We start from the raw sequence: 25314 nt of genomic DNA on the forward strand, positions 1-25314 counted from the left end.
TAAATACAAATTACTTTGTTAACATACAAAAGAAGTTTAAGTGACACATTATCTGAATCCAATTAAACAAAACATAATTCAATTTAAGCAAAAGAACCCCAAGCAAATCATCTTATCTTGTTATCATTCATTCCATCATGCATACTACTACACTCACTCCCCAATCTAAAATACAAATTTGAACATAATGAACAATGAACACATTAAACTGACACACAATAGTTCTGGAAAGACCTCTATGAGTTATGAGGGAGAAGTCCTGAAAATGAGTCACTTTATGATTTGAACATTATTTACAACAGGGTGCTTCTTTCTCCGTATATGTGGCAAGTTAATAGTACATATGAGGGTCTTTGATGCGTACGGCCTACGTACGTTTCGGTGACTGCTGATATTTAAATCACCTTCTTCAGGGCCAACAAAAGGAAAAACAACTAGACAAGAAAAACATACACCAACAACTAAAATCAGGGGGTTCTTCTATTTCTATATTTGATAATAGCGATGGATACACACTCCCCTGCTGTGTAGATATGAGAAAGGACTCTGTTTATCCATGTATTGACTGCATCTGTTTGGGAAATACGTCCTTTCTTTATCTTAGTTTCTAGATATTGTGCGTGGGCCAGCTCCTCCCAAAGGTTCCAACTTAGTATAAGTGCTTCAGATGATTTTACCTGGTATTCGTTTTTAGTACCCCAGAGTAAGGCAGGGTAAGACTCTCCTTCCTGTTCTTGTTGTGAGGGTGGACGATGTCAATATATCACATCACCATCAATTTTGTTCGAGTGTCGGTCGTCTGCAGGGTATCCTCCGCTATGCGTGCCGCCATGGCACATAGCCTGAATGCAGATTTTGCAACGTCCAAGCCATACAATAGAACGTAATTGGGACTGACCATGTTGTAACATTTGTAAGTCCTGCTCTATGATATCAATAGCAGATGATACAATACTGTCCAGTGAATATATTCTGGAGGACAGAGTCGTTAACCCATTGTCCACAACAGAAAGTGATTTTTCCAAATTAATACGATCAATTTCTCTTATTTTTTCTGCTGTTTCAATTTGCATTACTTTCCAAGCTTCGTTGTACGCAGCGTATATACCGGCCACTGTGAAACGTTTTTGACGCTGTTTGCGTGGTCCCAGTATGAAATCACGCAAGTCAGCACTGTCTTTAAGTAAAGTCAAGTGTTGCTTAATTTCAGCCAGTGTGGATTTCTGTAGCCATTCGAGACATAGTTTCCCTACACTGTACGTTGTAACTATCCCTTGATGTTGTCTCTGGGAGTATCTAGGGTCTGGCCTGGTCATTTTGAACCCCTGTATTTTGTTCAGGAATCTATCTTGACAGTTATTTGTGTCTGTGGGCCAGATCAACCATTTTTCCAATCAGGATGTGTTCTGTTTTGGTATAAAATATGGGATACGTCTATCTCCATATCAGTAGTGCTATTACTATCAGGTATGGGCTTTGGAATAGACGGTTTGTTTAAGTCCTTAATTTTGGCTATGCCAAGACAGGTAGTCTGTTGAATGGTGTCATTCAAAAATAATATTTGTTCTGGGATCATGCAGGCTCTAAACAATGCTTCTAAACCTTGGACCTGCCATTCTTTTGTACCCCAGATGGTTTTTGTTTCAATGTTGTTTTTCCAAAATTCAAAACCAAATGTAATCATTTTTTCATAAAATGTTTCAGAATAAATCAATTTAGTATTTGTCAACATTGTTTTCATTCCTGTCTTATTTAACGTTTTAAAATAAAATGTTTCTGCATCACTTGTATTAAACCCTGAGAAGTATGGGAATTTCTCATAAAATGTTTTCGAGCTGCTTTTAGGCGGAGTTGCACAATGTTCCCATTGGTTGTAATTAAAAACATTTCTAGGTTGAGCAGATTTATGCAAATAGTGATGCCCAAAGTGATTATAACAGTACAATTCTTCATAATTTGATGAACCCTGTAAGTAATCATGTTCTGTAAATGTTGCTGACATTACTAAATCTGACATCATATTATTGATATTTTCAAAGTCCCAATCATCAGAGAAAGTACTTGGTTTTACAAAGTCACTTAATGAAACCTTAAACTTGTGTGGATATTTCAAGAGCTCAATCGGGCCATAGATTTCAAAATCAGTTCTGTCCCATGCTACCCCGCCGGGTATTAGATTGGCTGTGACGTTCACTGATGTTAGTTCTCTTTTCTCGATGTGAGATGACTTGTGAGGTTTTAGGACCAAGTTGATGTTCTGACTTGCTGTGTCCATTGTACTGTATTTTCCTTCAATACATTTTCCCAAACAAAGAACCATGATGAGCCAAAGCAGGAGGAAAAGTACACCTAACACAATCCAAAATTCAATCCATGGAGAAATCAGATAGGTTTCTTTGAGTTGATGAAAGAGTTCTGTTACTTTTTCTATGAAAGTTTTTGTTGCTGGCGTTTCTTCATGTTCACTTGGATCATCGGAAAAGTCATCGAAATTGATGAAGTAGCCAGATGCAGTTCTGTCAATTGTTGGAATTTTTTCCGGATTTTCATTTGCTTTGGGATTTTCTTTGTTTCATTAGCATAGTCTGAGGCTACATCGTTGTAGACTGGTGTTTCTTGACGAACTGTTGCAATTTGGGTTTCAAGAGGCACAAGTTCCATGGCATTGTTGCATAGTCCTTTTTTATTCACTGCAGGTTTATCAAATGTGATTAGTCTCTCAGTTTGAACCTCTTGAATTGTAGCAAATTTTGGTACTCTGCTATTTCTTGGGAGTCCACTGGGCCTACTACTTATTATTGGCCACATGATTGTGGTTTTACCAGGTCGATGGATACAACTCGGTTCTCCTTTTTACCAGCAAGGGGCGGTAGTACAACTGATCTTGTTCCGCTGACAGCTAAGACAGGTACTGCTTTTCTGTAAGAAGGCCCAAATTCCTTCTTCACCGCGATCTTCTCTCTGACCAGATCCCCAATCTTTGGAATCCAGACAGGTCTTGCTGGGACAGGTGGTTTTTCTTCAGTGGCTGTTGGCTGTTGTTTTAACTTTATGTTGCTCAGGTTTCGTCTTGTTTCATTTAAGTCCTGCAAAACATCCAAACCGTCTTTGATATCAAAGCATTTTTCTTCTACCACTGAAGTGTGACTATCAAGGTCCTGAATATGCATTCTAGTACCGAACAATAGTTCGTACGGACTGAGACCTTTTAGAGAATTTCTTGGCAGATTATTAAGACTACGTTGGACACTTGTTAAATGTTGGACCCACCCATCACCGGAACCTAATACCCTCGCCGTTATAGATTGCTTTATGTCCCGGTTTTTTCTTTCCACTATCACATTTCCCTTAGGATGGAAGGGACAAGAGTACCGCAATGCAATGCCGATGCTGGCCATGGCCTCCTTGTAAGCCCTAGAGCTAAACGCAGGACCCTGGTCAGAATGTAGCATGCCAATTGCGTATGTGCCGATATAGACTCGCAAATCTTTTATAACAGTTCTGGCGTCAGCCGAGCGCTGATGTCTACATTTTAAGTAAATCTAGTCTTAAACATTAATGGGATGTATTTTGTGTATAGATAGCCTTATGCTGTCTAAAAGAACGGTCCTGGCATTACTCCGGTCGGTTCGCTACTGCGATCTCTGTTGCAGCTTGGACAGCCCATTGCAAATTTGTAATGTTGCAGGCTCATCCCTGGCCACCAGTATTCTGATTGTAATTCTTTCAAAGATTCCTTGATCTCTCGGTGCCTTAGACCCAATCCCATGTGTGTGTCTGGTATTAAAAAGACTCTCCTGTTCGTGTTTGGAATTACTCTATCCCCCACTCCAGGGATTTGAGCAAAAGGAACGGAGTTTGCATCAATTATATATGTATAATTGAGTGGATAGTTCACAGGTAATGCTGCACAGTCGCCTTGAAAAGACGTTTTTACCGCTGGCATTGTTTCTCCGTCTATGTATTTTTCTGAACGCTTTTTTGTGGCTACGGAAGCCATTTGATCTGCTTCCGCTGTGGCTCTGTGAGCCAATGAATTCCCTGCAACGTGAACACCATCACGTTGATGACTCAGTGTATGTATCAGGTGAGTCTTTTGTAGTTCTTTCTGTAAAAGAACTACTTGTTCCCAAAGCTTTTTATGCTTTATTGTGGCACCTGTGTCATCTTTGTAATCTTTTTGAATCCAGGTCTGCATGTCATTATTGTTAGAGTTGACGCAGTAATGCGAATCGCACACTATTAGTGTGGGGAATTCGCGATTGGCAATATCAAGCGCCATCTTAAATGCTAGTAGTTCAGTTCGTTGAGCGAACTATCTTTTACAGATTGAGTGATAGTGACCAGTAGTCTCAATTTTCCTTTGTGCCACCGACATTTAACAACCGCGCACGCAGCACTGTAAGCTTGCTTACCCCCAACTGCGGGTTGTGCTGATCCGTCTGTATATATTATACAGGCGTAATGTTCCAGAGGCAGAATTTCGATTGGCAGAGGATATTCTTCTTCATATTTTAGATTTTTTAGTTTTTTCATTTTCGGGTCTTAATAGTATTTCACGTCTTCTGCAGCAAGAGAATTTTCCCATTGTATCCATTTTGGATCTAATGCCATGGTAGTCAAATTGCGTGGGCTTGTTAATGCCTCAAGGGCTGATTCTGCTGTTAAAATAGTGATCCTTCTGCCTTGGGCTCTTTCTTTTGCTACAGCAGTTTGAACCGCTATTAGAGTTTTTTCAGTAGAAATGAATTTCATTTCAGCTTGTGTGTACAAGTGTGATTTGTGAGCTATTGGTACAGTGTCTCCCTCATTAGAGGTTAGGTACGTGAATCCGCATCTTCATGGGAAGACTCGGATTACAAGGTTGCGTACGTTTTCGCGAGTTTGTAATTTTGTTTTAGCTAACATGTCTGTTTGCAATGATCTTAAAATTTCTGTATGTTTCTGAGTCCAATTTATTGGTTTGAAATCAGGTTTTATTAATTCATAGAGAGGTTTAACCCTCTCTGCATTATTTAAAATGTATGTTCTTCCGAAATTCAGGAAACCGAGTATTGATTGTAAGTTCTTCAGCATTTTAGGTGCTTGGAGTACAGCACACTTCTCTAAGAAGTTGTCTGCTAGGCTTTTACCTTCACTTGATAATTCATATCCTAAAAACAGGACAGTTAGATGGGCAATTCGTGACTTTTTAAAGTTGAATTTGTAACCCTCTGCTGCGAACCCAAGTATTATGGTGTTCACTCTTTTCAAGTGAGTCTCCAGGTCATCATCTGTGAGATAGATGTCGTCTACATAAGATAATCCTTCATCATCATCATATATTTGTAGTAACTCTGTTACTCTTACTGAGAATAATCCTGAGATGTCTAATGTCGTTTTGTATTTTTTGCGCACAATGTTATTTATTAGTGCTGCACTGTGTGAGTTTTGTACTGCAAATGTTTTGCAACATGAGTTTAAGTGTCTCTAGTCCAAAACTAGACGATATGAATCGTCTGGCTTGGAGACAGGAAACAAAGGATTGTTCATTTGTGAGGTGCATGTTTCAATCACCCCCTGATATTCAAGTTGATCTAAGATCTCCCTGACTTGCTTTTTAGCTTCTTGTTCAACTGGGTACTGACTTTGTGCAGTGGGTTGACATTTTAACTGGATTTTGTGAGAAGGTGAGTCCTCATCCCAGCCTACATGATTTTTATATAATGCAGGAGCTTGGGCCACTGCCCATTTTCTTGCATATAAGGCTTTTTTATGAATTGAAATATGATTTGAGAAGGCAGGCATAATCATTTCTTCGCCATGAGGGCATTCCCTGACAAACTCTGGTGGCCAGTCTTTCTCAGCTAAAAGGATGTCATAGCCTTTCGAAAGGTTATCCCAAAAGAGACCCCTTACTTTCCTAGTCTTATCTCCCTCTATACGCAATGTTATTTCGTATATTTTATGAGGTTTGCTAACTCTGGTATCTGCAGTTTCCACCTGAATGTATTCATTCGTGTCCACTGTCTCCAGAAGATTCATCAGGATCTTGCGAGCTATGGTCACTTCTGCTGCGCTGTCTAGCATTGTCTGGGCCCACTCTCCGTTTTTTAGTTGTGTCCTCAGTATCCTCGGCATGTTTAATTATTTTAATACTGGCTACCTTCTTTCTTGGAAATTGTAACTTTTTACTTTGATGAGCAGGTTCCTTGTCTTTGGACTTGACGTGCTCTTTCCTGTGTTCTGACCGTCCTCTTCTTTCCGATTTCTGCGAGGAAGTCTGAAAAGATCGAGAGGGACGTGTATCAATATCTTGATATCTATCAGGTTTTCTTAATTTATCCCTATCTCTAAGGTTGTATCGTTTCTCAGAGGGCTCCCTCTGGGGAGACTTGTTTCCTCGGTCAGGAGATCTTTCTCTTCGTTGAGGAGACCTTCCTCTGGACTGGAATCTTTTTTCCTTGGGAGTGGATTGTTTATTACCATCCCAACTCTTTTTTGGAGTATTTAGAATATTTTTAATAAATGAATTTTTCAGGATTTCCAGTTAGTTGGGGTTTTACTGGTTTCCCACCCAAACTATCTCTCCCTAGTTCTTCATAGGATTTTTCTATGATTCTGGCAAGTTCAAATGGTTGTTCTGCTATATCTTTCTTTCAGTTTCTGGCCGATCGCCACAGATGCTGCTTCTCCTTTCATGTTGGCTAATAATATAGCCGAGACCTGCTTGAAGTCTTTCAGTAATTTCATACCAAGAGTTAAAGCAGGTTCTGGACCGTATTCATTTTGAATCTGTCTTAGCACATCTGGTATTACCGCCATAGATGGAACACCATGTGTTTTTGTGTAAATGGAAGCAAAGACTGTGCCCCAAGTGTCACAGTCCTCCACATGTGGTGCGATCCCCATTGGAAGACAGATAGTCAGAATTCTGTGTTTATCAGTAGGTGTAGTAGCAGGAAATACTGCCTCTATTTGAGTGATTTTTGTGCTAACAAGAATGGAATTTGTTCCCGTTTTTCGGGGGTTTTACCAAGACATGATTGTATGTTCTGTGGTGTAATTTTGTTTGTGTTCCCCTGATGAGGGGTCAGCTGTGGAATGTTAATTGCTGGTTGGACTGTTGAAGTCCGCATTACATATTGGACCAATTGCCTATGTATTTTAATTAGTAGTTTTAGCTGAGCTAAAAGTTCCTGGCCTGACATTTTGTCAATGTCTGGATGTGGTGTGTAGCTGGCTAGAACTGGCCACGTTGCTCCTGGTCTACCTAGTGGACCGAGCCTGGTGATGTGATTTTTATGTTTTAGGGCGCCTTTAAACCAGAGCAGGTGCTCTTGGTAATTTAATGGGATTTCAACCTCCTCGAAAGGAGTGTATTCATCCGGAGGTTCCTCTATCTCGTAATAGTTATTTATATTTGTTTATTGATAAACTGTGCGATTACTTAAAATCTTTACAGTGTAAAATACAATGAATTACAAAAAAATGCAGTAAAATGCCCCCCCCCCCTTCTCGGCCAAAACCAAGTAAAACCATTAGTGCAACTATATAGTTCCAAGACTGACCTTATTCACTACTATTGTCCAATCAGGGTTCTTTTAAAAGAATGAGAATTATGATTTCACCATGAGACCACACCTACTAAAGTCTGAGAGACGTATAGAAGTTCGACATCCACACTCACGCTGCGGAGCAAGATGACAACTGTTGGATTCTGCATCAGACCCTTAGCCGACCAAGATTAAGTGCCTAAGTCCGATGGTTCCGATTACTTGTCGACGACTCCCTGGGTTAACTATAGGCTGACAACTTTGGGGCGGCGGGGGGAGCACTAAGCCCACTGTCAGGGCACATCGGAACTGTAGCCTGTAGTTGGGAATCGAGTGCCGTTTTAACTTGGTGGATAAACTTGCCGACCCTAGCTAATAAGCAGGTCGTAGTTTCTGAAAAACACCAGTCCGAGGCCTCTGTGCAGGTTCTGTGGCCCAGATTCCGTAAAGCCGGGCGGATCAGTCGCTGTCGGTTGCTGGCCAACTTTGTACAGCAACATAGCAGGTGTAGCCAGGATTCCCTGCGATAGTTGCAAAGACGGCAAGCAATGGCACCGTCCGTGCGTGCCCAAGTTGGATTAAAGTCCGCGATCCTGAGGGCCAACTGGCGCATTAACAGAATTTTCTGTCTTGCCTGGGTTGTTAATGAAACATGCAGATATGGTTGGGGTTTGCCAGAGATATAGGACTTGTCCAGGGCCCGAGTTAGTGGGTTGTGCCGGAGCGAAGAAAGATCTAGTTCAAAAGAAATGGACTGAACTTGGCGCTTAACGGCTTGGGCCCAGGCGGTAAATGGAATTTCGTGAAGATGCAGGCTCCTTCCCTCAATTTTCAGAACTTTAATGGCTAGTTCCACCTTGGAATGCCATGGGGAGATGATTTTTAGGGAGTGCTTTAGGGTGTTATCGGGCGATTTCAATACTCTTATGTAGTATTTTAGCAAGTCCCCCAGTAGTACCAGCTCTGGTCGTTTCAGGCCTATTTCTAGTCTAAGCCTGTTGTTCCGTGCCTGTCTGGTGGCCCCAATTACCATCTTGTATGCTTTCACCTGGGCTGCTTGGACCACTTTCTCAAACGCCCCTGGGTAGGCTATATGTCCGTACGTAATGGCGGGAATCAGTTTAGCCCTGAGTACTGTCAACATCGGGTCTGCAGAAGGACTGGCCAGGCCATGGCTTAAGCGTCTTAAAGACGCTAATATTTTGTTTATTTTTGGTTTGAGCTCCTTCAGATGTTTAACTGCAGTGGCCCTCTCAGATACCCATGTGCCCAGATAGTTGTAAGATGGAGTCGTGGTGATTGGGTGCTCCCCCAGTGACCATGAAGTTTTTGTTTTGAGATGGTATTTGCCAAAGATTACTATCTTGGTCTTGCTCACGTTGTGTCAAGGGTCAGTACCTGGAATTCCAGATTTCCGTAGGAACGCCTGGCTGAAGATGTTGTGCTAATTTTCCAACTCCCTTTCACCTCTGAACCAGATTTCTCTGACCCCAGGGGTGAGGGGGAAAGGGGAAGTGGATGACAAACAGAGAGACTGACACACTGGTGACTTCACTTCTTCTTCTTCAGAAAAGGATAGATCACCTGCAAAAGTTAACAAACCATTACAACATTCTCACAACATCTGAATTAAACTAAATATACTTTTACTCTAACTCTCCTGTTACCTGACTAAGTGTGAGCATTAGCCTCTCTCTGAAAAGACTCAAAAGGCAGGATAGGCTTATAGCTGATTTTCTTCTTACTTGATAATAAAGTCTTTTGAGCTGAAGTTGAGCTAAATGAAAAGTCTTAGGAGCTGGATTGCAAGCTTTGAACTTAAGTCTCAAGGCTAAAAGCCGCAAGCTGATAAATACTATGCCGCTGAAGAATAAAGTTGGTAAGCAAAAATATATATATATATTTCTATCTACTTTCCGGAACCTGCATGTCGAATATTCCAAACTGCTGTCAAATTCCACTGAGACTTGAGGAAATAGGGAAAATGAAGTTTAACCCTGAAGATTGCGCTCAAGTGAAATACTGGAACCTTCAGGCGCAGTTCTTAAAGTTTGAATGTCTACAAGAACTTGGTAATCATTCACAGTCTTTATTTGGAGACCAATGCGTCCAGAGACTTCTCACTAAATGAATAATATATCGCTGGGTTGAACTTGCAGGAATTCTCACAGGTTGACAACCTCCGTAGCAAACCGGTACAACAAGGAAAATTCTTACCGGGAAAAGGCTACTGCAGAAAGGACTCGACTGGAACTGAAAATGCTGACTTCACTGGATAGCGTTTCAATGGGAAATACTCCGTGACGGCTGAACCAGCTGACGAAGTCCGAATTGCTCCTATAAAAATGAAGCACTGTCACAGGATTTTTATCAGGAAAAGGGGTGACTGGAATTCAAGGGGTTGTTATTATAACCTTCAGATATTTACCGCGAGAAGCGGTTCTCAGACAGAGAGAGCACGGAAGGCTACCGTCTCTCAGGGAATAACGGTTGAAGTGCGCAGCTGCAAAATTGCTCGCGCATCAAATTGCCTGCATTCACGCGTCAGGCAGAACAACTAGAACGCTGACAGTCTTAGCAAACCGTGGCACCAGGGAAGGCTTCCTCCATCTTGTGTCTGAACTTAGCCACCAACTGCGTCCAGCTTGTAGAGTGACCATGAAACTTAGTGTCTGTAGGAAAAAGCTGATGAGGGGTTTTAAGTGGGTTTAAAACTGTGACATGACCATTCCTGACAGTACCCCCCACCAAAACCCCCTCCCTAGGCTTCTGTGGGTGAACTTTATGGAACTCTCTCACCAATCTAGGGGCATGAATGTTAGAACTGGGTTCCCAGGACCTTTCCTCTGGACCATAGCCTTTCCAATCTACCAAATAAAATACCTGACCTCTTTTAATCTTTGAGTCCAGAATCCTTTTAACTTCAAATTCCTCTGCCGATTGTACCTGGATTGGAGCTGGAGGAAGGACCTTGCGCAAATTAGGTGGATTTTTGCGGATTAATGAAACATGGAAGGTCGGGTGAATTTTAAAGGTTTTAGGCAGGTCTACCCTGACACTCACTGGATTTATCATTCGCACCACTGGATAAGGACCCACAAACTTTGGCTGAAATTTTCGGTTACCTCTCAATCGCATATGGCGAGTGGAGACCCAAACTTGATCCCCAGGTGCAAAGACTGGTCCCTCCTTACGACTCTTATCAGCCTGCTTCTTGTAATCAGCCTTTGACTTAATCAAATTTGCTGAAGCTAACTGATAGGCCTGTTGCAATTTCTGAACTAAATCACCAGCTGCCGGAACCTCAACTTCTACTTGACCCGCCAACATGTTGGGATGTCTGCCATAATTTAAAAAGAAAGGGGAGAACCCGGTAGCAGAGTGTACTGAGTTATTATACGCAAACTCTGCTGTACTAAGTAAAGACGGCCACTCCCCAGCTTGTTCCATCAAATAAATTCGAAGATACTGTTCAAGGTCTTGATTAACCCTCTCCGTCTGTCCATCCGTTTCTGGGTGGTAACTGGTGGACAGACGAGAGTCCACTCCCAAACCTTTCAGAAAGGATCTCCAGAAACGAGACACGAACTGTGACCCTCGATCTGAAATGACCACCCTTGGAATTCCATGCAGTTTTACCACATGTTGAACAAACAGAGTAGCTAATTGAGTGGCAGTTGGAAGACTCTTCAGAGGGACAAAGTGACTCATCTTGGAAAATTGGTCAACCACTACCCAAATGACTGAATTACCCTGGCTGGATGGCAACTCGACAATGAAATCCATCGACACAGTGTGCCAAGGATAAGGGGGAACGGGCAAAGGCATGAGAAGACCCTGTGGAGATTGTCTCAGACTCTTCCCTTTTAAACATTGTTCACAAGTGGCAACATATTGTCTCACCTGAGCTTCCATGCCTGGCCAATCAAAATTTCGCTTCAAAAGCTCCAAAGTCTTAGTTACTCCTTTGTGTCCAGCCAATTGCTGATCATGAAACAAACCAACAGTCTTTTCTTGTAATTCAGCTCCTGGAACAAATGTTTTTCCTTGAATTAATGGTTTTCCATCCATTACTAATCGATTAGGACCCTCAAGCGCCCAGTTCTCATATTCTTTTTTCTGAAATTCTTCTTTGATCTGTTCTTCCAAGTCATGGATCACCGAAACTGCCACAATTCTTTCTTTAGGAATGAGAAACTCTTCCGACTTAATCTCTGGCTTTTCAGCTGGATCATCTTCTGGATTCAAACGAGAAAGTGCATCTGCCTTTCCATTTTCAGCCCCAGGTTTGTAAGTTAGAACAAAGTCAAAATCTGCGAAGAAAAGAGACCACCGGAGTTGTCGGGGGGTCAAAGTTCGAGCTGATTTCAGGAACTGCAAATTCCGATGATCAGTAAATACTGTGACCACATGTCGTGCTCCCAATAGATAATGACGCCATTCTTGAAATGCTTCTTTCACAGCCAATAATTCTCTATCAGCAATGGAATAATTAATCTCAGCCGGAGATAACTTCCGAGAATGGTAAGCTACCGGATGGAGCTGTCCAGTCTTCCGGTGTCGCTGTGATAACACTCCTCCAATCGCCCAATTTGAGGCATCCGCTTCTACAAAAAATTGTTCTGATGAGTGTGGATGCTGTAGAATAGGTGCAGAAATAAAAGATTTTTTTAAGAACTGGAAGGCTTCCTCAGTAGCGGATCCCCACACAAACTTTTCATTCTTCCTGAGCAATTGTGTGATAGGACTCACCTTTTCCGAGAAGTTTTGGATGAAACGTCGGTAGAAATTAGCAAACCCCAAAAAACTTTGGATTTCTTTTACAGATTTCGGAGTGGGCCAATCTTGAATTGCCTTTAATTTTGAATCATCCATGTAAACTCCTTGAGGAGAAAGAATAAAGCCCAAAAATTCGACTCGTGATGAATGAAAAACACATTTCTCCAATTTGACAAAAAGTTGATTCTCCAATAAACATTTCAGGATGGCTCGTACATGAAGAACATGTTCTTCCATATCCTTAGAAAAAATTAGGATATCGTCGATGTAGACTACCGCAAACCTATCCAAAAACTCCCGGAGAATATCATTCACAAAATGCTGGAAGGCAGCGGGTGCATTGCACAATCCAAAAGGCATAACCTGGTATTCAAATAAACCAAACCTAGTTCGAAATGCCGTTTTCCACTCATCTCCTTCCGCCATCCGCACCAAGTGGTAAGCCCCTCTTAGATCCAATTTGGTGTAAATATGGGCATCTTTCACCTGATCCAGAAGCTCAGAAATGAGTGGTAACGGGTAACGATTTTTTTTTGTAACCAGGTTTAATGCCCTATAGTCAATGCAAGTCCTCAAACTCTTGTCCTTCTTTGGAATAAAGAACAGAGGAGAGGAGACTGGAGACTGTGAGGGTCTGATAAAGCCATTGGCCAAATTCTGATCAAGGTACTCTTTTAAATGCAGATTCTCCGATTCAGAAAGAGCATAGATCCGACTACACGGCAAAGACGCTCCGGGCTCTAACTCAATCTTACAATCATATTCCCGATGGGGAGGGAGTTTTAGAGCTTCCTTTTCATCAAAAACTGACTTTAAATCTTGATATTCTTTTGGGATTTCAGGAATTTCCACTGTGCAAATCATCTGAGGTTGATTAGCTAGACAATAAGAGATTGTCGGCTCACTCTCATTAGGAATTGGATGAAAACAATGCTGTAGGCAGTAGTCAGAACTTAATACAACAGTTCGCTTAGCCCAGTCAATTTTGGGATTGTGTTCCGTTAGCCAGGGTAACCCCAAAATCAACTGAAATTGCGGGGCGTCTATTAGATTGAAACTGAGGTAGCTACTATGTTCTCCTGGACCCAAGATTGTGATTATTTCTGTATCAAAGGATATTGGACCTGAGGATAGAGGGGTTCCATCAACAGCGCGCACTGGTTCTGGTTTGGATTTCTTCACAAACTGGATGCCCAAACTCCTGGCGAAAACAAGATCACAGAAATTTCCCGTGGCTCCTGAGTCAATCATGATTGCCACAGTGGCCAGTCCAGATTTGCCAAATGAGATTTGACATGAGAGAATAAGATGAGGAGCAGAAAATTGCAAGGTATTAGCCAAACTTTGCAGATTGGGAGTTGTCTTAGAATCTGCTTCCACCAGAGCAACTCCTTCTACTGGTGGAGCTTGTCTTTTACCCATGACGCAGTCTTGGGTCGTCTTGGACACTCTCTCAAAAAATGACCTGAACCTCCGCAATACATACACAGTTTCCCAACTCGTCTCTTCTCTCTTTCTTCTTTACTCAGCGGTCCTCGAACGGTGCCAATTTGCATCGGTTCTTCAGTAGTTACTTCCTCTTTAGTCTTTCCAACTTCGGAGCGCATTCGGTCAAACCTTGGAGGAATTGGTCGAGTTTCTTTTCTTCGTTCTGAACGTCTTTCTGATTGTCTCTGATCAATTTGAAGAACCAAATCTATCAATTCCGACACATCTGTAGGTCTTTTCGGAATCTGAGCCAACCCATCCTTTAATTCGTCCCTCAGACCTCGATAGAATATGGCTGCTCTTTTGGCCTCTGGCCATTTCGTTTCCACAATGAGTTTATTATACTGCGCAAGATACGCCACCAACTCTCTGTTTCCTTGCTTCAAATCCAAAAGCTTGTTGTCAGTTGACTGAGAAATTGTTCGTCTATCAAAAATTCGCAAAAATTCCGTTTTGAAATTTTCAAAATTATATAACACTGGATCATTGGTGGACACTAAAGGCATGGACCACGCCGCAGCATCGCCACTCAGGTAAGACAGCATGAACGCCACTTTTGATTGGTCTTCTTTAAAAATTATTGGTTTGCACAGATAATGCAATGAGCATTGAGTAACAAATACCTGTGCCTTGTTTGGGTCTCCCAGAAACCTTTCAGGAGGAGCTAATGGAATTGTCGGGGACATAGCATGCACTACCTGAGTTGTAAGTTCTGAGGACGAGGGAGAAGGACTAAATGTTTGAGACCTCTGACCCCCAAAATTTGGACTGGGGCTAATTGTAAGTTCATTAAGCCGCTGACGAAGATAACTAGTCTCCTGATTAGATTTTTTAACCTCCTCTCTAGTCTCACTCAACTGTTTTTGTAGTCCTTCCAAAATGGAACCCAGGGCCTTCAAATCTAAACCTTCAGCCATGACGCCCAGACGGAAGGCAACTGCGGGCACTTCAATCTGTCAAGGGTCAGTACCTGGAATTCCAGATTTCCGTAGGAACGCCTGGCTGAAGATGTGATGCTAATTTCCCAACTCCCTTTCACCTCTGAACCAGATTTCTCTGACCCCAGGGGTGACGGGGAAAGGGGAAGTGGATGACAAACAGAGAGACTGACACACTGGTGACTTCACTTCTTCTTCAGAAAAGGATAGATCACCTGCAAAAGTACCAAACCATTACTACATTCTCACAACATCTGAATTAAACTAAATATACTTTTACTCTAACTCTCCTGTTACCTGACTAAGTGTGAGCATTAGCCTCTCTCTGAAAAGACTCAAAAGGCAGGATAGGCTTATAGCTGATTTTCTTCTTACTTGATAATAAAGTCTTTTGAGCTGAAGTTGAGCTAAATGAAAAGTCTTAGGAGCTGGATTGCAAGCTTTGAACTTAAGTCTCAAGGCTAAAAGCCGCAAGCTGATAAATACTATGCTGCTGAAGAATAAAGTTGGTAAGCAAAAATATATATATATATTTCTATCTACTTTCCGGAACCTGCATGTCGAATATTCCAAACTGCTGTCAAATTCCACTGAGACTTGAGGAAATAGGGAAAATGAAGTTTAACCCTGAAGATTGCGCTCAAGTGAAATACTGGAACCTTCAGGCGCAGTTCTTAAAGTCTGAATGTCTACAAGAACTTGGTAATCATTCACAGTCTTTATTTGGAGACCAATGCGTCCAGAGACTTCTCACTAAATGAATAATATATCGCTGGGTTGAACTTGCAGGAATTCTCACAGGTTGACAACCTCCGTAGCAAACCGGTACAACAAGGAAAATTCTTACCGGGAAAAGGCTACTGCAGAAAGGACTCGACTGGAACTGAAAACGCTGACTTCACTGGATAGCGTTTCAATGGGAAATACTCCGTGACGGCTGAACCAGCTGACGAAGTCCGAATTGCTCCTATAAAAATGAAGCGCTGTCACAGGATTTTTATCAGGAAAAGGGGTGACTGGAATTCAAGGGGTTGTTATTATAACCTTCAGATATTTACCGCGAGAAGCGGTTCTCAGACAGAGAGAGCACGGAAGGCTACCGTCTCTCAGGGAATAACGGTTGAAGTGCGCAGCGGCAAAATTGCTCGCGCATCAAATTGCCTGCATTCACGCGTCAGGCAGCACAACTAGAACGCTGACAGTCTTAGCAAACCGTGGCACCAGGGAAGGCTTCCTCCATCTTGTGTCTGAACTTAGCCACCAACTGCGTCCAGCTTGTAGAGTGACCATGAAACTTAGTGTCTGTAGGAATCAGCTAATGAGGGGTTTTAAGCGGGTTTAAAACTGTGACATGACCATTCCTGACACGTTGATACATAGCTCGTTGTCCTTGTTGTAGGTGGCAAGACTATTTAAGGCTCTTTGAAGCCCTATCCTGGTGTGGTCCATGATTACTGTATCGTCTGCATACTGCAGCGTTCCCAGGACCAGCTTCCCTAATCTAGGGGGTGCTAGGTACGCATCTTTCAGGGCTTGCCCCATGTCCGCTGTGTACAGATTAAAAAGTAATTTTGTAATAGTGGAAGTCGTGTGTCACAGCATTTGCTGCTGGAAAGTGTATCCATAAGTAGAATACCTCTGTCTGCCGATATTCATGGGCCTCTACCACGAATATGACTGTACCACCTCGTGATGTCAGTCCATTTTCTATAAGTTTAATAGTTATAGTTCTTCTTATATTTGCCGGAATGAGTATAACATTCGGGTAATTTTCTTGGAGACTTGTGTCATCCGCTAGGAGTTGAGCTGCTAGTCTAGCTGCCTCCCTTTCGTCTTCACTTTCCCCCATTTCCCTTGAAACTTTAAATGCTAATTTCTAACTATAACGTGCCTGAAACCTATGTTTTTTTCAGTGAATGTCAAAGGTGTTTTAAATGCTAATTTCTAACTATAACATGCCTGAAACCTATGGTTTCTAAAGTGAATTTCAAAGGTTTTTTAAATGCTCGTTTCTTACTGTGCCTACAGAGGTAGGACATGTGAAGAAAGAAGAAAAAACGCACAGGAAGAAGCAAAAGAAATGCAGAAAGAGGCAACAGAAGTCCACAAAGACAATGAAAATTGCAGGAAGAAGCAAGACGTGCAGAAAGAACCAACAGAGGAGCAGAGAGAGGCCTTGTTGCAAAATCATCCTGTGCCCACATGTTTTTCAGACGGGTAGTGGTGGTAACTAACTCTGACTACCCAGGCCTAGAGCCAGTGCTATGCTAAAAGACACTTAGAATACAGTGAAAACACCTACATACACCAGGGAACACTATGCGTTGAAGAACCCTTGTGATTAGCATGACCTCCTCTGTAAGGCCCTAGTACATAATAGGGCAGGGGGATGCAAACTACCTCTAACTCAGAGGTTCAGAAATATGCTACTTTAACTAGTAGTCGTGTTTGCAGAGTGGTGGGGAAAGGGTGCTGGGCATCCAACCAACGCTCAAGAATTCTGCTGTGTAGGACTTACAGGCAGTACCAGAAGGTATTCTCGGCCTCAAAACTCTATCAGAACTAAATTGGACTTCATCCCCCATCCCGTAGTTTGCCACGAGGCATGTTTGCAGAGTAGTAGAGAAAGGGGGTCATGGCCTCCGAAGACGTCTTAGCAATCACACTGTGTGGGACTTCCTGAAAGAAACAAGAGGGGTGGGTAGCCCCCAAGGACATCCTTGGGGGCCAACTTCCCAAACTATTACCTCCAGTCAATCCCACACAGCAGCACTGGTAAGTACTCGTACAAGGCCATGCCCACTTTGCCCACCACTCTACAAACGCGCTCCCTGGCACGCTCTTGGATGGGGATTGAAGCCCCCTTCACTGCTGGGGGTCCTTTAAGGGCCAACTAGCCTACCTTTTACCTCCAGTAATCCCCACACAGTGGGATTTGTGAGAGGTAGACAAAGGTCATGCCCCCTTACTCCACCACTCTGCAAACGCGCCCCCTGGCATGTTGTAAGTTGGGGGATTAAGTACCCTTGAATCCTGAGGGTCCCTAGGGTCCAACTATCCCACCAGGTACCTCTAGTAAGCGCCACAGAGCTGCATTGCAGAGAGGTGTAAAAAGGGGTATGGCCTGGCCCATCTCCCTGCAACGCAGCACAGTGGCTCTTACTAGAGGTACCTGGTGGGCTAGTTGGCCCCCAGGGACCCTCGGGATTCAAGGGGACTTAATCCCCCAACTTAAAACGCGCCACAGAGCTGCGTTGCAGAGAGGTGTGAAAAGGGGCATGGCCTGGACCACCTCTATGCAACGCAGGCCTGTGGCGCTTACTGGAGGTACCTGGTGGGCTAGTTTGCCCCCAGGGGCCCTCAGGATTGAAGGGGAATTATTTCCCCAACTTAAAATGCACCACAGGGCGTGTTTTCACACATGTCACCTCAGGCTCCACACCTTCCCTTCACCACTGTGCAAACGCACCCCTCGACGCATTTTAAGTTAGGGGATAAAATCCCCTTGAATCTTAAGGGTCCCTGGGGTCCAACTAGCCTACCAGGTACCTCCAGTAAGCGCAACAGAGTTGCGTTGCAGAGAGGTGTAAAAGGGGGCGTGGCCTGCACGACCTCTCTGCAACGCAGCCCTGTGGCGCTTACTGGAGGTACCTGATGGGCTAGTTGGCCCCAGGGACCCCAGCATTGAAGGGGAATGAATTCCCCAACTTAAAACGCGCCACAGAGTGCGTTTGCAGAGTGTTGCTGGGAGTGGGTGGAGCCTCCGGCACAATTGTGTTTGGTTTTTTTTTTTTTTTTTTTAGAAGGGGGGCTGTGTGGCCCCCCTTTCTTACCTATTTTATGAGCCCTGGGCCTGACCCCTATTTTTTTTTTTTATGGAAGTGGGACGCGTGGCCTCCCTCCCGAGGCCATATTCGGGCCCAGGGACCCCATCCCCGGGGCATGGCCAGTGTTTTTTTTTTATTATTTATTTGGAGGGGGTTGCATGGCCCCCCTCCTCAGGCCACTTCTGGCCCCAGGGACCCCATCCCCCGGGGCCTGGCCACTTAGTTGGGGACCAAGGAGGGAGCCCCAATGCCCCCACGGTCCCTGCCGGCTCCCCGCCTTCTGCGGAGCCGGCATTGCTTTTCCACATGGGGAGCTGCTAACATGCAGCTCCCGGTGTGTAAAAGCAATCTGGTTTGGCTTTTGGAAGAGAGATAAGGTTTCCTGCTCTCTCTTCCAAAATCCAAACCACAGTTTGATATGGCAGGGCGGCAGCCACGAGGCTCCCGCCCTGCCATAGCAAACTGCAGTGTCCCGGGTGCGGACACCCCGGGACACAGCAGGAGCTGGCCCTGGGGGGGTGGCGGTCCCCAGGGCCATGAAGGGCTCCAGAAGGGGGGGGGGCGGCCCCCCTCTCAACCAATGCACAGCCCCGGGGAGGTAGTGGTCCCCGGGGCTCCATAACGGATCCCCATATTTGCATTATAGTGCCCCAGGGAGGTGGCAGTCCCCAGGGAGTGTGGGGGTCTCTAGCCCCCCCACGCAGGTACATATTTTTAAAATAAAGAAGCACCGAGGGTGGTGGTCCCTGGGGCTGTGGGGGGCAGTGTGCCTCCTGCAAATAATTAATGACAGCCCTGGGGGGGCTTGGGTGGCCTTGGAGGCCCCCAGACCGTTAAGAAAAAAGCCCCAGGGGGTGGCAGTCCCCGGGGCTGCGAGGGGACTTGAGCCCCCACAAATATTTTATCAAAGGCCCGGGGGTGGTGGTCCCCAGGGCTGCTGGGGTCTCCCTGGACCCCGCATTTTTAATTCTGCATGCCTCCGGGACCTGGCCCACCTGGGAGCTTAATTAAAGGAATCGCGGGAGCCCGCACTTTGCTTTTTTACATTTTTGGCCTCATTTGCGCACCCAGCGCAAATTCGGCCTATTTTTTTTTTATGCTTTTTTGTTTTTTGGGCCTCAGGGGTCCTTGTGGGACCCCCTGAGCAGGTCCAGGGGGTCAGGGTGTTTCTACCCTGCCCCCTTTTCTTGTTTTTTTGCATTTGTTTCCCTGTTTTCTTGTGCCTCGGTTACTGAGGCACAAGATGGCTGCCAACACTTCCTGGTTTGAAGTGTTGACAGCCAATTAGCATAAAGCTTGTGGTTGGGAGGGTCCGCAAATCCTCCGTGCCTCTAAATATTGAAACTTAAATTTTTTTATTTTCTAAGCAACTACTGAACTGATTTACACCATTTAAAAAAAGGTCTCTTTCTGAGCCAAGGGCTACTTTGTGCTAAATCTGGTGTAATTCCGTTCAGCAGTTTCGGTTTTAACCATGTCTAAAGTTTCCTATGGGAAATTGATTTTCTGTCCTCTATTTTTGGAATTGCTCAGGAACTACCGAACAGATTTACACAATTTAAAAGAAAGGCCTCTTTCTGAACCAAGGGCTACCTTTTTGCCAAATATGGTGTCATTCCCTCCAGCTGTTCGGGCTATAGCCGTGGCTAAAGTTTCCTATGGGAATTAACATGCAGAAAACACGTTCTGGGACCCCCCTTTTTCTCGGTCCCCACTTGCCAAATCACCACAAGATTCGTCAACCGGCACCAAAGTTATTGGGAAAAGAGTAAATGCTTTTTGAATAGAAACAAGGTCCAAACTATAACTACCTACTGGGGACTGCCAGTAGGTAATATATATATTGCAAAGGAGGTGTTCGTGGATATTTTCAGCGTGTTGGCCAGTGACGCGCTTTTGGAAGCCCCGCATCATAAGTCAGCTCTGGTGTTCATTGGTGTGGGCGGCTATGGCTGCTCCTGTGGTGTTTTCCGAGGGATCGGATCGTCCAGAGCCCACCTTCATACTCCGGGGAGAAGAGAAGCGATGTTGAAGCCATTCTGCCTCACACTGGGCCTGATGCACTGACATTGGGGCCCTCGCCTAATTGACTCTCGGACCGAAGGTTGGTGCGGTGAGGGGACTCGAGGGGGTGCTTTTGCTCCGTTGGACACATCAGGATATTGGCCATGTCCATCTCCCTGACTCGCCTGCCCCAGCATCGCCCAGCACCGGAATAGTGAATTCTGGAATTTGCAGTCCGTTACTACACAATGGGCAGCAATAAGGGTGGTGTTTTCACTTGGAGGGGGAGTGATATGGTCTCAACCAATCAGCAAAGAGCAGGACATAATTCCTCGGGGACTGGGCATTCCTCCTGCTATACTTAACGGGCACTGTAGAAGGCTCAACAGCCGAAATGCATTTGCCTGCTATGTGTATTCTACTAAAATAGAGTGGCCTCCTTGATGTTCCCCCGCTGTGGCTTCCACTCTTTTCTTGCAAAGGAGGTGTTCGTGGATATTTTCAGCATGTTGGCCAGTGACATGCTTTTGGAAGCCCCCGCATCCTAAGTCGGCTCTGGTGTTCTTGGTGTGGGTGGCTACGGCTGCTCCCGTGGTGTTATCCGAGGGATCGGATTGTCCAGAGCCTACCTTCATATTCCGGGGAGAAGAGAAGCGATGTTGAGGCCATTCTGCCTCACACTGGGCCTGATGCACTGATATTGGGGCCCTCGCCTAATTGACTCTCGGACCAAAGGTTGGGTTGGTGAGGGGACTCGAGGGGGTACTTTTGCTCCGTTGGACACATCAGGATATTGGCGGTGTTCATCTCCCTGACTCGCCTGCCCCAGCATCGCCCAGCACCGGAATAGTGCATTCTGGGATTTGCAGTCCATTACTACACAATGGGCAGCAGTAAGGGTGGTGTTTCCACTTGGAGGGGGAGTGATATGGTCTCAACCAATCAGCAAAGAGCGGGTCATACTTCCTTGGGGAATGGGCACGCCTCCTGCTATACTTACCGGGCACAGAAAAAGGCTAAACAGTCGAAATGCATTTGCCTGCTATGTGTATTCTACTGAAATAAAGTGGCCTCCTTGATGTTCCCCTGCTGTGGCTTCCACTCTTTTCTTGCAAAGGAGGTGTTCGTGGATATTTTCAGCGTGTTGGCCAGTGACACACTTTTGGAAGCTCCCGCACCGTAAGTCGGCTCTGGTGTTCATTGGTGTGGGCGGCAATGGCTGCTCCTGTGGTGTTTTCCGAGGGATCGGATCGTCCAGAGACCACCTTCATATTCCAGGGAGAAGAGAAGCGATGTTGAGGCTATTCTGCCTCACACTGGGCCTGATGCACTGACATTGGGGACCTCGCCTAATTGACTCTCGGACCGAAGGTTGGTGGGGTGAGGGGACTCGAGGGGGTACTTTTGCTCCGTTGGACACATCAGGATATTGGCCGTGTCCATCTCCCTGACTCGCCTGCCCCAGCATCGCCCAGCACCGGAATAGTGCATTCTGGGATTTGCAGTCCGTTACTACACAATGGGCAGCAGTAAGGGTGGTGTTTCCACTTGGAGGGGGAGTGATATGGTCTCAACCAATCAGCAAAGAGCGGGACATAATTCCTCGGGGACTGGGCATTCCACCTGCTATACTTAACAGCCGAAATGCATTTGCCTGCTATGTGTATCCTACTAAAATAAAGTGGCCTCTTTGTTGTTCCCCCGCTGTGGCTTCCACTCTTTTTTTGCAAAGGAGGTGTTTGTGGATATTTTCAGCGTGTTGGCCAGTGACATGCTTTTGGAAGCCCCCGCATCGTAAGTCGGCTCTGGTGTTCATTGGTGTGGGTGGCTACGGCTGCGCCCGTAGTGTTTACCGAGGGATCGGATCGTCCAGAGCCTACCTTCATATTCCGGGGAGAAGAGAAGCGATGTTGAGGCCATTCTGCCTCACACTGGGCCTGATGCACTGACATTGGGGCCCTCGCCTAATTGACTCTCGGACCGAAGGGTGGGTTGGTGAGGGGACTCGAGGGGTTACTTTTGCTCCGTTGGACACATCAGGATATTGGCTGTGTCCATCTCCCTGACTCGCCTGCCCCAGCATCGCCCAGCACCGGAATAGTGCATTCTGGGATTTGCAGTCCGTTACTACACAATGGGCAGCAGTAAGGTTGGTGTTTCCTCTTGGAGGGGGAGTGAAATGGTCTCAACCAATCAGCAAAGAGCGGGACATACTTCCTTGGGGACTGGGCACGCCTCCTGCTATACTTACCGGGCACTGAAAAAGGCTCAACAGCCGAAATGCATTTGCCTGCTATGTGTATTCTACTGAAATAAAGTGGCCTCCTTAATGTTCCCCTGCTGTGGCTTCCACTCTTTTCTTGCAAAGGAGGTGTTTGTGGATATTTTGAGTGTGTTGGCCAGTGACACGCTTTTGAAGCCCCCGCATCGTAAGTCGGCTCTGGTGTTCATTGGTGTGGGCGGCAATGGCTGCTCCTGTGGTGTTTTCCGAGGGATCTGATCGTCCAGAGCCCACCTTCATATTCCAGGGAGAAGAGAAGCGATGTTGAGGCTATTCTGCCTCACACTGGGCCTGATGCACTGACATTGGGGCCCTCGCCTAATTGACTCTCGGACCGAAGGTTGGTGGGGTGAGGGGACTCGAGGGGGTACTTTTGCTCCGTTGGACACATCAGGATATTGGCCGTGTCCATCTCCCTGACTCGCCTGCCCCAGCATCGCCCAGCACCTGAATAGGGCATTCTGGGATTTGCAGTCCGTTACTACACAATGGGCAGCAGTAAGGGTGGTGTTTCCACTTGGAGGGGGAGTGATATGGTCTCAACCAATCAGCAAAGAGCAGGACATAATTCCTCGGGACTGGGCATTCCTCCTGCTATACTTAACGGGCACCGTAGAAGGCTCAACAGCCGAAATGCATTTGCCTGCTATGTGTATTCTACTGAAATAAAGTGGCCTCCTTGATGTTCCCCCCATTTGTGGCTTCTACTCTTTTCTTGCAAAGGAGGTGTACGGGGATATATATATATATATATATATATATATATATTCACTGAAAAAACCATAGGTTATAGACCATATATAGTTAGGAATTAGCATTTACAAAACCTTGAAAATTCACTGAAAAAACCATAGGTTATAGACCATATATAGTTAGGAATTAGCATTTAAAAAACCTTATTTTACTCACACAAAACCATTGAAATTCCATATATAGTTAGTTGCACTAACTATATATCGCGCACCCGCAATCCACTGCTGATCATGTCACATATTACATCATTCATGACATGGTCAGTGACATCACTGATGACATCACTGATGACATCTCAAATGAAGAAAAGGAATCGAGCAAAATCAGTAGGCCACTAATGGGATCTCTTTTTGACCTCGCTAAAATAGAAACATTAGGAACAACCCCTCATGACAAATACAAAACTAGTGAGATGAACTGAACTCCACACAATGATGGCTGCAAAACAGCTCGGCTCTGCCACCCACCCCGCCCAAAATAACGATAAAGAACGGCTGCCATGATTGGTTGCGGAATGACCACGACGGAGCTACGAAATGGTGCTGCTCTCATGCTAACCCCAGCTTCAGTCTGAAACATCCAGAAACACTGTAGACTACCAATTCGATCAGTTCCGGTAGCGCCCCAATGTAACCCGGTAGAGAAGAACTAGCCCTCCCCTCTTTGACTGATGGTTCTTGTTGCCTGTCCCTTCTGTTGTCATTTAACAGAACTATTTAGCCTGCTGAAAGGGGTTGTGTTTCGACCGCTGGTTGGTGGAGACATTTTGACTATATTCTGGACCTGCGTTGTCGCGTAATGCGTCATATGACGCGCCGCGTTAGCGCATCCGGAAGTCATCCGGGGCGCGCAGCGCGTAACGTAAGCATAACAAGTCATGTGACTTGTTAATAAAACTTTTCATTGGTTCATTTTACTTTTCTTATTCTAATGATGAAAGCCTTGGTCATATCACCTAAAAATTACGCTTTTAATTACTTCCGAACATTATTTTTTCTTAAATATATGTTATAATGTTCCAGGCTAATGTACTTTCCCGGAAATTTTACAACTGTCCTGCAAGTAAAATATATTCTTTTTTCGAGAAAAAGAGCGTTTCTTCGTCCCATGACGGAGCCGTTGAGCAAAAGAGGGTCGACCTGCTGTCTTAGTCGCCGATACGCCTGAATATGAGATTCTCATCGATCACTTTATGTTGCAGGAATAGAAAACACAACAGCCCTTGACCATTTATCTTTACTGCGTTCCTTCGTATTATACCTTTTACCCTTCATGTAATTGGTCTGCTTTATTTCACTTGCCTTTTAATGATTCTAAAACAGTGACTATTATTAAAAACTTTACCAATGTATATACTACTACCATGTTTTCTTTTAAAAACCTTTATTGTGAAAATTTCATTATACAAATACGAGCCTATAACCACGTGGGCCTGCCACGGAGCAAACTGTAATCGTATATGATGAATAGACATTTACACTGTAGAGGAACGTAACGGGCGGGCCATTAGGTTGCAAGAACTAAGGTGTCTAACAGTTACGGAATCGGTGGACGTACATTTTATAATTAAAATACGACAGGGCCAGTTACAATAAAATTATCTAGATATACATTTGCGGGCAAGTACCATGGGTGACGTTAATTCGAACTTTCAACAGTACAGTAATCAATAACACATCAGAACTTAATATCAATAGGGATGTCGAAAT

This window comes from Lissotriton helveticus, chromosome 10, assembly GCF_964261635.1.
Source record: "Lissotriton helveticus chromosome 10, aLisHel1.1, whole genome shotgun sequence".
NCBI lineage: Eukaryota > Metazoa > Chordata > Amphibia > Caudata > Salamandridae > Lissotriton > Lissotriton helveticus.